Raw genomic sequence first — 12,234 nt, forward strand, 5'->3', positions numbered from 1 at the left:
TAAAGGTATTTATGTGTTTTACTACAAGGTAGAGTTCTTAAGGTTTTTGTTTTATTCATATGTAAAGAAAAAACAATGAGTAATGGAATCAATGACAAAAGGAAAATGAGAATTTAAAGAGACTGCTAGGCAAGTGAGACATATTCTCAGGACTGAGCACATTTTAATTTTAAATTTGTCACACCCTACATAAAGTGTATTAAAAACACAATGAACACTATGTTTGTGGTCCCAGAGAAAGCTATGAGTGCACGCCTCCTGTACCTACTGTTCCCAGAAATGATCGTTGTATTGTTCTTTTTTTGGGTGCACATCTGCTGTTTGAGTGTTGCTACTGTGTATACAGCATATGGGAATTAACACACCGAGAGCTTTTGTTGAATCAAAAAAAAAAAAAAAAGATCTGTATTTTAAGTTTCACTTTCGAAGTACAATAAGAGAACATGAACAGAAATTCTCTTTGTTTACCTTGGCTGGTACTAATGGCTGCTTCCTTTTTCGTGTAGCTATCTGTCATTGTTTTTTTCTCTCTCTCTTTTTTTTTTTTTCTTCTGGAATAATGATTGAAATATATGGTTAATAACTTTTATTGGTGAAGAAAACTATTGTTTAGTACATTCATATGATGCTGAGCATGAAATTGAGGTTCATAATTGCCATACAGAACATAAAAGGAAAAATGACTCCAAACCATGAGCAGGAACATACTCTTGTTCTTTGCAGTTGAAGTCAGAGATAAAGATCACCGTGAATGATTAGAAATATACGGATATTTCCATTGGGAAAGGCTTACATGGGCTATAACTCTGAAGCTTAGGATGGATGTCGCCGAAGGAACAGAGTATGTGATAGTTTTTTGTAGGAAGGCATGATTGCTCATTCCTTCTAAGTAACATAAGAACCAGAAGGGACGTGATAAAATGATCAAGTGACAGACTTACATTAAGCAAGAAGTACTTTAGAAAACAATCCATAAGTTAACAATAAAAATTAGTTCCTACAGGTGAATAAATGTATTAAAATACTATCAGTCAATTTTATGGTCTGTGAATTAGACCAGAAGAACTATTAGACAGGATGATACAGACATAATCTGTCATAGCTCTTTTAGTCTCTAAGTCCTGTTAGCTAGAGAGTCTACTAAAAGAAGCATCATTCCACTCTTGCCCATATTTATGTTTTTGCTCTAACCAACCATTTATGGCCAAAGAAAGACATAAGGCCACTTTAACTAATTGTCTTTTGGTATGGACCAGTATATCTTTGCTTTTATTTCCATACCAATAGATTCTAACCCTGGTGATCAAATGAAGGCCTAATAAAAATTTAATATTGTAGAGTGATAATGGCATACAGTGCCTGTATTTTTGGAGAACTACATCCAACCACAGCAAGATGATTCAGCATGCATACCATAAAACTTGTACACGCTTATTTCAGATACATGATTAGCTGTATGTATGTTTTAAATCCATTTATGATAACAGTATTTAAGTAGTTGTACATAATCTATTTGATAGCACGAGCAAAATACGTTTTGAGTGAAAAAATCCCAATTAAAATTTTGGTTGATGCCTTAACTTTAGCAGCGATGACACTGTTTGGACTGGGAATGGCAAAAAACTTTCCTTTACATTAAGATACAATCCTTCCACTGTAGTCTGATGGAGAGCAGTGAGAAATTTTGAAGAGCAGTTGAAGTACATGCCTACACGTCCTATAACAGGCATTCTGGCACCTTAATTCAGACAAGAGCTTGTTTCATAGAATCATAGAATCATAGAATATCCTGAGTTGGAAGGGACCCTTAAGGATCATCAAGTCCAACTCTTGACACTGCACAGGTCTACCCAAAAGTTCAGACCATGTGCCTAAGTGCACAGTCCAATCTCTTCTTAAATTCAGACAGGCTCGGTGCAGTGACCACTTCCCTGGGGAGCCTGTTCCAGTGTGCAACCACCCTCTCTGTGAAGAACCCCCTCCTGATGTCAAGCCTAAATTTCCCCTGCCTCAGCTTAACCCCGTTCCTGCGGGTCCTGTCACTGGTGTTAATGGAGAAAAGGTCTCCTGCCTCTCGACACCCCCTTACGAGGAAGTTGTAGACTGTGATGAGGTCTCCCCTCAGCCTCCTCTTCTCCAGGCTGAACAGGCCCAGTGACCTCAGCCGTTCCTTGTACGTCTTCCCCTCAAGGCCTTTCACCATCTTCGTAGCCCTCCTCTGGACACTCTCCAACAATTTCATGTCCTTTTATACTGTGGTGCCCAGAACTGCACGCAGTACTCGAGGTGAGGCCGCACCAGCGCAGAGTAGAGCGGGACAATCACCTCCCTTGACCTACTAGCGATGCCGTGCTTGATGCACCCCAGGACACGGTTGGCCCTCCTGGCTGCCAGGGCACACTGCTGGCTCATATTCAATTTGCTGTCTACCACGACCCCCAGATCCCTCTCTTCTAGGCTTGTTTGTGAATACGTATCACGTGTCTCAGATTTGTACCATTCCAGAGAATATTTAACGAGAATTTATGACATACATTAATCACGAGACAAAAACCTCAAGATTTTCCAGTGTCTGTTTGTCTTGTGTGAAGGTAAGGCTTTGCTGGATTTTCTCTCCATGTTGCTTTCTCCATTTCTACAGTCCCACTTGTCAGGCTGAAATTATATGTGGAAGCTCTTCCCTCTAAATCACATATATTCCAGGACTCACTGGATTTCTAAACGGAAAATGCAAAACCTGTTCTTCCAAACTGAATCACATACACAGCCAGATTGGAGCAAAGAGAAGTGGCTGGAACAAGGAGAAAAGCAAATCCAAACTTTTCAAGCATGCCTTGATTAAAATAATGGAAAATACCAGGAAATCAGAAATGCTAGGAATTCCTCTGAGTACATTTCCATGTACAAAGGGGCTCAGTCACATTCCAGGCAAAGCTGATCATTTCATCCCTGGCCAGTTTTTTTCAGTCTTCCCAAACAGGTCACCAACAGTTCTGGATATGTTTAGAACCCCAAGTCAAGTTGTTCTTATCCTGGAGTTGCTAATGAATCCAAGAAAGAGCCTAAAGTTTGGCTTGAAAGTTTATGCCTTTTTTATTTTATTTTATTTTATTTTATTTTATTTTATTTTATTTTATTTTATTTTATTTTATTTATTTTATTTTATTTTTTACTTCTTTTGGGTCAAGAGCTCTTAAAAACCATCCTTCCCAGACAGAGTTCTGTGTGGTCTGTTCAGTTGTGGCATGTCATTAAGAGGTTGGTTCAGCAGTTTCTGGATGTGGACTTCAAGGAAGATTATTGCCAAACTGAAAGAAAGGAGATATGAAAGAAAACACTAAGGAGAGAAAATCTGATAAAAAATGTATTAATCCCTGCCCAAAATACTCTGTTGAAAATTTTACCTGGTTTTATTTACCTTGTTTATTTTTTTCTGCTAACGTAGCAGTAGAAGCTCTTCTTAGGACTGATAAGAGTTTGTAAATTTTGTTAAGACTTGAGGCTAATAAGAACATTGTATTTTCCAGGTTCCCTGTAGTAATATGAAAAGGTTTGACTTCAAAAGGATTATCAACTTTTATAGATAATCCAGTTAAACTATGTCGTTCTGCATTATAACCTACCTCTGGCTGGGAAAAAGTAAAGATGGCAAAACAACAGCATGGCTTCATCAGATTCCTCCTGGAAGATTCACAATGACATCACATGAAATGTTTTGAAAACATTTACAGGCCCTACCTGTGAATAAGCTGGCAAGAATGACATAGGACCCAGGGAAGAGCAGATTACCGTCTCTCTGTTACTTGTGATCATGTCTGCAACCCTAGCAGGCATTTGTTTTCCACTCAAGAGTCAGTTTATAAGCACATGGATTCCTAGACGTTTGCAATGTGGACATGATTCACTGGACCATTCTCTTCTAATTAGTGAAGAGGAACAGGCACTTTTAGAATACTGGTCTCTGACTTCGCAAGGAGATGTTTAAAGCAAAGCAGATGAGTCACTGCCTATCCTTCTCTGTTGACCATAATGGGAACTTGCAGAGACTAGCTGAGATAGAGACATCTACGTTACAAACTTCAGCTGAATCCCACCCAAATGGTTCTGTCTATTAATATGCCTACAAAAGTTTTCTCTTCAGTTCAACCTGTACAGGTTCTCAGGCGTTCTGTCCATGCACATTAACCATGTACTAGATTTAGGATTTATTAATGCTTCCTGCTTGACTGAGAGAAGACCAAAGTGTAATTATTTACTACACATGAAGGTTTGAAGAAGTGTGCAGAAAGTGCATTTTTCATGCTGCTGCATTAGAGACCATCCCATGCTCCTGAAGTCACATTTTTATCCACCTTGGTGGCAGACTTCAGATTTAGTTGAGCTCTTATAAAAATTTACTGTTTTTCTTTTCTTTTCTTTTCTTTTCTTTTCTTTTCTTTTCTTTTCTTTTCTTTTCTTTTCTTTTCTTTTCTTTTCTTTTCTTTTCTTTTCTTTTCTTTTCTTTTCTTTTCTTTTCTTTTCTTTTCTTTTCTTTTCTTTTCTTTTCTTTTCTTTTCTTTTCTTTTCTTTTCTTTTCTTTTCTTTTTTTCTCCACAAATAAAAGGGATTGTGGTGCCATTACTGGTTTCTCTTCATCCAGGTTAACAACTACCGCCTACACTGTAAAATGTATTTGCAAATTTCTGTAAATTGAATTAATATAACTGCAGTTCTAGAAACATTCAATTAGATTAATAATATTAACTGAAATTACATGTCAGCCTTTTTCCAAGATTATACAAATGAGTGCAGTCAGCTTTTATTTTATTTTATTTTATTTTATTTTATTTTATTTTATTTTATTTTGTAGCTATTGCTATAATCAGTTGATAAAGGTTTAAGGCAAACAATAAATAAAAAGCCATTGATAAGAACAAGCTTGTTTGTGTTTTTCTAATAAAATACAGCATTTACTTTCTGATGATTCAAGTGGCAGGTTACGTAAACATTTCTATTTCTGATCCTTTTAAGGCTTTTGTCTTTGACTATTAAGTGTTTTGTAGGGGAAAACATGATCATCACGTCGGCAATCTGCCTAGGATTTCAGAATGGCATGAAAATAAATAATTACACACGATGAAAACATTTAGGATATTACATTGTGATCATTTCATATCACTGGCAGATGTATTTCAGGAAGAAAAACAACATTACATAAAGTCTAGTGGTACAGTAAACAAAGGGATTTAAAGACTGATGGATATTGCTCTCTTCTTTCCCTAGGATAAAGTATCAACTGTAATACTTTATTATTATTTTTTTTTCTTCTTCTTCTCCACAACAGAAATCTGCAGGTGGCTGGTAATAACTAATAAGACTTTGGCAATCTGTAATAGCTGTTATTGGGAAGAGTAAGCTAGAGGGACCAGAAAACCTAGTTTAATAGAGGGATTTCCCCTGAGATCACCTACCTGGATTTGTAAATATGGTACCTCAAACACCTGCATAATTATTATGAAGAGGAAGAAGGCTACTCAGTTCCACGTTCCAGGTTCCAGGCTTGAATAATACAGTGTCTGTAATATTCATAATTCCCGTCAGAATCCAAATGCAGCTTTTATTGCCCCTTTATTTATTTGTCCTTGCTCTGACTACAATGCTAATACTGGCTTGAACTTCTGCCCAGAAGGAAAGGTTGGGTTATACACTGCATCAAAGGAGGAAGTGAAAATAATCATTAAACTGCAAGATGACCTCATTTAATGTAATTAATCTGCTATGTTAAAAATGGTTTAGACATTTTTGATTTTCAGAAGTGCCACATTTCCACAAGGCACTAGCACTTTCACAAAACAATTCCTATGCCCAAATATACATGTACATGAGATCATAAGCTTTTGATAGGTCATATGGAAGTTTACTGGTTTCTGTATTTTTAAATATTTAGCTTGCCCTGTGATCTTGTAAGCTGGATCTACTCAAAAACAAACAAACAAACAAAACACTTGACGACCTTTTTAAACAAAGTTCAGAAGTTGTTACAGCCTTGTTTTCTGTCAGCTCTTGTGCTTGAAACCCTTGAAGTCACTTCAGTGGATCTTCTGTGTGAACCTGCTGTTGTAGCAAAGGTGTTCCCGGGGCCTCTCCCACTTGGAAAGCTGTGTGAGCTCTGTGTACTATTGATTGAGTGATGCAAGGTCTGTTTTCAGATTGATTTTAGCCTGGATTAATGGGAGTTTGATACAGAGTAAGTAGAATGACACTGAACTAATTTTGTCCTTCAAAGAAACAGAGGAGCTGTCTCACCAGTAAGGAGTCATGCAAAACAAAAAGCAGGTAATTCATAATGGGGTATTTGCACTACTTTGCAATAAGTAAATGAAGACATAGAGCTTTTATTTCACAGGGGTGGCTGTGGTGGTTTTACCCAGCTGGGCAGCTGTACTCCACCACAGCCACTCTCTCACTCCCCCTCCTCAAAGGGAAGGGGGAAGAAAATTTGATGAAAAGGGCTCAAGGGTTGAGATAGGGACAAGGAGAACACTCAATGATTATCGTCATGGGCAAAACAGGCTCAACATAGGGAGATTAAAATGATTTATTGCCTATTACTAGTAGACTAGAGCAGTGAAAAACAAAGAAAACAAACTAAAACCACCTTTCCCCCATCATCACACTCTCCTACTAACTCCCCCTGAGCAGCACAGGGGAACGGGCAATGGGGGCTGCGGTCAGTCCCTGGCGCTTCGTCTCCGCCGCTCCCTGAGGGTCCCTCTCTGCCCCTGCTCCCCGTGGGGTCCCTCCCACAGATGCCGTCCTTCCCGAACTGAGCCTGCGGGGGCTGCCCACAGGCTGCAGCTCTTCAGGAACTGCTCCCACACGGCTCCGTCCCACAGGGTCCATCCCCTAGTCCCAAACTGCTCCAGCACGGGTCCCCCACGGATGGGTGGCAGCTCCCCCCAGAGCCCCTGCTCCTGCGTGGGCTCCTCTCCACGGGCTGCAGCTCCGGCCCGGGGCCTGCTCCTGCGGGGGCTCTCCATGGGCCACAGCCTCCTCCAGGCCACATCTGTTCCACTGGGGGCTCCTCCACCCATGGGGGGGCTGCAGCGTGGAGATCTGCTCCATGTGGGACCCATGGGCTGCAGGGGGACAGCCTGCTCCACCAGGGGCCTGTCCATGGGCCGCAGGGGAACTTGTGCTGCCTTGTGCCTGGAGCACCTCCTGCCCTCCTGCTGCTCTCCCCTTGGGGGCTGCAGGGCTGCTGCTCTCTCAGCTCTCACCCCTCTCTCCCAGCTGCTGTAGCACAGCAGATTTCCCCTTCCTTCCATCTGCTCTCCCAGAGGCGCAACCAACATCACTTACTGACTTGGCTCTGTCCAGCAGCAGGTCCCTTTGGCACCAGCTAAACTGTCTCTTAATCTAACATGGGGGCAGCTTCTGGACTCTGCTCACGGAGGCAACCCCTGCAGTCCCCTGCTACCAGAACCTTGCCATTTAAGCCCTTGCCAAGTGGCCCTTGCATGCTTTATCTTCAATAGTAACATAGAAGTTAATAGATACCATACACTATGTTCATGCAAGGTGATGCAGTTTAATACCCTTCAAAGAAAATTAAGGAGTCTTCAGAGTCGGGCACTTAACTGTGTTACAGGCTTCTGGGAAAGACAAATGCTTTGCTGAATAGAAGCAGCACCATCTTCATCTGTCTTTGTCATGTCTCCTCTGTGACTGCTATTGCACCCATGTTCTGTAGTGGCAACCTTTTTCAGCCATTGTTGGGAGAGGTTTTTCCCCAAGACCAATAAGTGCCACTTTCTTCCATCAGACATTGTATTGTGAAGTCCTCAGCCAAGATGTTAACTGAGCCTGTATGTATTTTATGAAAGGATTTTAAAATTATATACTTCAGAAGTCATGAACTAAATGTGAGTCCATAATGATATGCTTTTGTGAACAAGTCAAGTATCATCTGAAAAATAGTTATCATACTTTTTCTATTTGTTAGGCTTGACTGCTCTATTACACCAATTTTGGGGAGGCATGCCAAGAAAATAGTGGACTGGTCAGAGAGAGTCCCAAGGAAAGCAGATGGGTTTGTCAGGGAACAGGAGAGCACAGCCAATGAAAAGAAAATTGAAGGGATGGGGCTTGTCCAGGGATGTGAATAACGGGGGAGATAGGATGCCTTGAACTATATAACACATCTGTTAGAACAGATGGCCTTTTAATGTTCCTTCTCTACCTATTACTTATGAATTTATGGTAACTACCTACAATATTGATGCTGAAAAGGTAAAAACTCAGAAAAACACCAGTTTATTAGAGTGGCCTTATAGGATCAGACCGAAGATTAAACTGAGACACTAGATCAGCATCACCAAGTACCTTTCTGTAGTGCCTGTATGCTAGTGCATGCAGTGTCAGGAGCAAACAGCAGGAGTTACAGGTCTGCATGCAGTTATGGGGCTACAGATTCACTGTGATCACAGTAGTGTGGTAGGATAGCTGCAATGAATGGGAGAGACAAGCTGGGAAGACAAGGAAGGGAGTATGAGGGACATACTGGAGCAAGGCCAGTGAAAGGCCATGAAGATGATTAAGGGCTTGAAGCATCTTCCTTAGTGAAGAGAGGTTTAGAGAACTGGAACTGTCTATCCTGGAGTTAAGAAGGGTCAGGGGTCCTTATCAGTGTGTATAAATAAGAGTGTGTAAAGAGGATGGAGCCAGAGAATTCTCAGTGGTTTCCAATGACAGGACAAGAGGCAATGGGAACAAATGGAGTAAAAGGGAATTCTGTTTGAACATAAGAAAAAGCTTTCTTATTGGGAAGGTGGTCAAACACTGGAGGAGGTTGCCCAGAGAGGTTGTGAAGTCTTTCTCCTTGAAGATATTCAAAACCTGACTGAACATGGCTATGAACAACCTGCACTAGGTGACTCTGCTTTAAGCAGGGCTGTTGGAGTAGATGATCTCCAGAGGTCCCTTTCAACATCAGTGAATCTGGGATTCTATCAAGCAGTGGTAAACAGTGGATGCGTAGGGAAACATTATGGGTACAGATTGCCTCTTCCCCAGGTTTGTCCTTCTAGCTTCTGGAGTAAGTTAGATATTAATCATGTTTAATAGTTATTGACAGATCTTCTCTCCATAATGTGTTTAATTATATTAAACCTATTTATGCATAGAATCTCTCTGGCATGTTGTGCTAATGAATTCCAGAATTCAATTAGGTGTAACATAGTTCATGCAGCCAGGACTTTAACATCAGGACAGTGAATTACACAAAGCACAAAGCTCTGAGCTATTGATATCAGCAGGGAAGTTGCATAGAGGGCAAAGAGGATGGTATATATGTCCTTATGATATATTCAGTGCCTTTTGTTTACATTTGCAATTCAGTAAGAAAATCTGGTCCACTTTAGGCTGTATTGTGTTTTGTTCACTTTTTTCTCTCTGCACCTGCTGCAGGCCAGGGTGACAATGTAAAATAGTTCAGCTGGATAGGACCTCCAATGGTCATCAAGTCCAACTACCTGGCTACTTCAGGTTTCTTTCCCTTTCCTTTCCTTTAAAGGCTTCTCTCTTATTTTTGTATGTGACCCAGCTCTCAAGCGCTAACACAACTATTTTCACTCCAGTGCCAGCCCACCCGAGCCAGTATTATGATTGGTTCTTGATTAGGTAGTTTTGATTCCAGATGCCTTTTAGGTACTTTAAGACAGATAGTCCATCAAAGAGGGACTTACAGCTGTGTACTTAGGTAGGTATTCCTGGATGAACTTGTCTCTTGCTTGTAAGGGTCTCTGCGACCATGAGAGAGGCTAACATGTTAAAAAAAGGTGGTAGATGGATTTCTAGAGATCTTTATACATTTCTATAGCTATCTAAATGTATCAAGGCATCTCACACATTGCAAAGCCTTTCTATAAATTCATATGAATTTGTCACAATACAATGCAAAGACTAATATTAATACTATCTTTTGTAGTTTGACAACACTCAGTCATACATTGAATTACAATCCTATAAAACTTTCCCCAAACATTACAAAATGAATGACTAATGAATTTTCAATAATGTAGAAAATAACTTGTGTTTTTAAAAATGCTTGAAATACCATTTAAATTACTAAAGCTATTTTTTCACTGCTATGGTTACTGCTACCATTACCAAAAATAACAAAGCTTTGTAACTGGTCCTGATCCAGTTGAAGTAAAGATTGTTTTTGTGTGTAAGAGAAAACCTGGTTGAGGATTAACTTGAGTTATATTGGATGCCATCCATATTGCTTTTTTTTAAAATAAGGTACCATTATGAACTTTATTTCTCGCTTTTTTTATAGCCTAGTACAGAACATTACAGTGTTGGACTACTTAAAATACATGAATCTTACCTCATTTTTCAAAGACAAGCATTTCTTCAGTGCTGTTTTGTTTTAATGAATTAGGAAATACTCCAGTTCTTTCCAGGCCATTTTGAAATTACCTGAATTTAAAAAAGCTTTAGAAAAATAAGAAACAAAGGTGTGAAATAGAGCAAGACAGAGAGATGATGTTGGAAAGGCTGGACTGTGGATGAGCCTGATTCATGATGTGTGAAGTGCTTGGCTGGCTGTGGAAGTTAAGTCTACTCACTTGGCCTTTGGCTTGGACACAATTCTATAGCCACAGATCTCATGGGCCTGAGTAGTGCAGGCCTGTTTACTCTGTACGAAATTGTAGCTTTCTCCGTCTGACCCCATGTTATCACCTCGGCTGGATGTTTATGATACCATGGGTTGGGCAGCAGGTGTGATACTGGACCTGCTTCACCTCCCTTCTTGTTGCATTCAGATCTGCTAATTCCTCTCTTTGAAGCCAATGCTAAGAAAGGCTGGAGGGCTTTTATGCGTAGGGTGACTGTGGAGAAGGTTTAACTAGTGTAAACCACAAAATCAGAGGAACTGGGATTAGGAATGTTTCCTGAGGAAAGCTTTCCCCTCATTGCATTGACGAAGTGGTGAGGTACATATACAACAGAAACCAGACATGGAGGTGGTAACCTGATGTCTTGCTGAGCAACAGAGAATTAATAGAATTTCTTCTCTTTCTGCTTCCTTCGGTCCTTCATGAGTCTGCTGAGTTGTAAGTTAGAAAGATGAAGGGTGTGCAGGGAGGCAGCATGGCTTTCCCATTTGTCGCAGAGCTCAAGCAGAAGGAGCTTCCCATCACAAGGAACATGGTAGGGCTGGAATAACCATCCTGCTGGATGCGTATGGAGGTCAGAAAGCATCCTTCAGCATCTCCACTGTGGCAGCCTTCCTCTTGGGAGCTCTGCTGCTGGCACTGAGCACGAAGGCTTGCCTGCTGTGCTGGGAGGGAGGGGAGAGCATGCAGAGGTCAGAAACCATGTAAGCACCCACATCAGTGCTGCTAGGGCTCGCTAGGAGCTACTTGCTATACACTTGTGGTTCAGAAAGGTGAAGCACATTCCCTAAGAATACTACTGTGCACAAGGCCCTGGTGAAGACCCTTGTGGAGACAAAAGTTTTTAGGCTAACTGGGAGGTAGAGTAAGTTAGGAAGGATCAGCACTGAGAACTAACCCACTTCCTTTTTTTTTTTTTTTTTTTTTTTTTTTTTTTTTTTTTTCTCCAAGAGCTTTATTTTTAAAAGCTGTTTAAAGAAGGCATTCCACAATGTCTCTGTGGAGAAGCAAGTCAGAGGCTTTTGAATGATTGCCCTTTTGATAGCCTTTCCTCTGGGAGCTGGTTTAAACTCTATTATGTTGCTGTGGCAGAGTGCTTTGAGCACTCACAGCTCATTGAAGGAGAGGGAACCAACACACAAGGAGATGGACTTTCATAAGTGCATTCTCTCACTTATATCAAATGTTAGCAAAATCTAATTAATCCAATCTAATTTAATTTAATCTAATCTGATCTAATATAATCCAATCTAACCTAGTTTTTAATGTGAATATTTCACTAAAGAAATGGGAAGAAGAAAAATACCTTTATGTGACATTGTCAAGCATGCAATGAGAGACTGGGTAAGAGAACGACATTGTTATTGCCAAAAAAAAAATGTTTTGGATTAGTTTTGCTTATTCTGCTAAGAGATTTCCTATATTTTATTCTCTGTAATATCTTTTGTCAACTCATGTAACTCACATGAAACTGTTTTAGTCATGATAAAAAATGAATACAGCTCTGAGACAGAAAAGGTTCATCAGGAAAAGTAAGTAACCCTGTAATGTTAGGCAGACAACATTAAGT

Source organism: Aythya fuligula, chromosome 1, assembly GCF_009819795.1.
Source record: "Aythya fuligula isolate bAytFul2 chromosome 1, bAytFul2.pri, whole genome shotgun sequence".
NCBI lineage: Eukaryota > Metazoa > Chordata > Aves > Anseriformes > Anatidae > Aythya > Aythya fuligula.